Below are 2,353 nucleotides of genomic sequence, written 5' to 3'. Positions count from 1 at the left end.
CTTCGAAATTTAATCTCTGAAAAGAACCCAAATGTCCTTAACGGTCAATTACTCCTCACAGACTGCTTGGCCCGTTCTTTAACGTTTATCGCGCATTGTGCGATAAACGCGGGCCAAGAGACTGTGAAGAAAGTTAGAGACTGCGTGAAGTATGTGAAAACATCGGAATCATTAGAAGAAAAGTTTGTTGCTTTAAAACAACAACTTCAAGTAATGAGTACGAAATCTTTATCACTCGATGATCAAACACAATGGAATACAACTTATGAAATGTTGGTTTCGGCATCGGAGTTGAAAGAAGTGTTTTCTTGTTTGGATACTTTAGAGCCCGATTACGATAAAATCCCAACTCTTGAAGATTGGAAAGTTATCGACAATCTTTGCACGTATTTAAAGCTACTTTACAATACTGCAAATCTGCTGACATCATCGAGTATACCTACGACTAATATGTTCTTTCATGAAGCATGGAAGATTCAGTTAGAGCTTGCTCGGGCCTCCACTAGTGAAGATGATGTCATTAGTAACATGACAAAACCAATTCAAGAAAATTTCGATAAATATTGGAATAATTGTTGTTTGGTTTTAGCGATTGCAGTGGTTATGGATCCGAGGTTTAAAATGAAGCTGGTTGAATTCAGTTTTACAAAGATTTATGGAGAGAAAGCGGTTTCTTATATAAACACTGTGGATGAAGGGATTCATGAGCTTTTTTCAAAGTATACCGGACTTCCTTTGCCACTCGCTTTACTAAATGGGGACTCCGGAATCGGTGATTCCGGAGTTGTGAAACAAGAAGATGATGCGGGTGTGGGAGGTTTAGGGAATGGGCTTGGGCTTACAGATTTTGATGTTTTTATTATGGAGAGTACGAGTCAGCAATCGAAGTCGGAATTAGATCAGTATTTGGAGGAATCGCTTTTGCCAAGGATTCATGAGTTTGATGTTATGGGGTGGTGGAAATTGAATAAGAATAAGTACCCGACTTTATCGAAGATGGCTCGTGATATTTTGATGATTCCGGTGTCGAGTGTTGGTCCGGAATCGGTGTTTCAGACGGGTGTGAAGGAAATGGACCGGTATCGGTGCGAGTTAAGTCCGGAGATGGTGGAGGCGCTTTTTTGTGCGAAAGATTGGATGCGTTGTGAAGGGGTGGAGAGTATGGAGTCGAATGTGAAGATGGAGTTTCCGATTTAGTATTGGAGTTTGATGTTTAGATTTTTTTTATTTTTTTTTTTGTTATTTAGGTTGTGTTCATTTGTGCAGGATATGGAAATAAATAGGTTTGAGTAAGATGAGTTGAGTTGTGTGTGTTATGAATTTGAATTGGAGAAGCTGTGTCTGGATTGGTGATTTGGAATGAGTTGTGAATACTTGGATGGAATCGTGTTTGATACGATGGAATTGGTTAGAGAGTGGATGGTTTATTCTATTGGATTTGTTTTGTTAGACGGAATTGATCAAACCCTTGTTAGAAGAATGTCAATACCTTCCTTTTTTTAGTTCTAGAAAATTCATCTTCTTAGTTTTCATCACTTAACGAGAGGAGTCTTGTTTTTTCTTTTTCTTTTTATCATAAAATGGGTTAATGAAATAAAAATTTGTTATGAAATCTGGGCTTCTTTATATTTATAGGGTTAATGTTATAAAAGCTATTAAGTTTTGGCCTAAAGTTACAAAAAAAACTAATTTTCATTAATTTTAGAGATATTCTTCCTGATAAATAAAGATCTTTTTGTCATATGTCACATTTTTATTTATTTTGTCACATGTAATTTTATAGTTATTTTAAATTAATTTTTATTTCACATGTCATTTTATTAATTTCTAGATAGTATTTAAATGCAATAATAATAAATGCATATCAATTTCATTAATGAACTTTTCTTATAATTACAAAATTATTAAATTAAAGATTTATTAATTTTATTTATTTATTTATCTAAATTATTTGTTTAAATTTATAAGAGAAAAAAAAAACACTTTAATTTTTATAATTTAATATTTTTTCACTTTTTCTTATAAATTCATACTTCTCAAATGTTTAGAATTTTGTTTTTAGTTTTTTTTAAATAAATTCATGTAATACATGGGTTTCACACCTAGTATTTTATATATTTGAACTCTTATGATCTAACCTAATAAATGAAAATCAATTTTGTCAAATGTTATGTTTTCATTGAATTTGACACATGTCATTTTTTAAGAGTTTTTGAATTATTTCTTTTTCATTTGTCATTTTCTTAAAATTTCATTTTTCTTAAATTTAAAATCCACATTTTAATGAGATTTGTATATATAAAGTTGATCATTCTATTAAATTTTATAATAAATGCTCTACAATCTTTATTGC

General features: G+C 31.6%; 1 pseudogene across 1 annotated transcript in view; it reads left to right on the top strand.

The window, feature by feature from the left end:
- The window catches only part of LOC145053659 (zinc finger BED domain-containing protein DAYSLEEPER pseudogene), a 3,090-nt pseudogene extending 1,658 nt beyond the window's left edge, over window positions 1–1,432 (top strand). The window contains exon 2 of the transcript XR_013684574.1: window positions 1–1,432. This exon is cut by the window's left edge and continues 888 nt beyond it. The product of XR_013684574.1 is annotated as a zinc finger BED domain-containing protein DAYSLEEPER pseudogene (transcript).
- The last annotated feature ends 921 nt before the right edge of the window (window positions 1,433–2,353 follow it).

This window comes from Lactuca serriola, chromosome 5 (genome assembly GCF_051521515.1).
Source record: "Lactuca serriola cultivar US96UC23 chromosome 5, Lser_US96UC23_V15, whole genome shotgun sequence".
In the NCBI taxonomy this organism is placed as follows: domain Eukaryota; kingdom Viridiplantae; phylum Streptophyta; class Magnoliopsida; order Asterales; family Asteraceae; genus Lactuca; species Lactuca serriola.
This window is presented reverse-complemented; position numbering and strand designations above follow the sequence as displayed.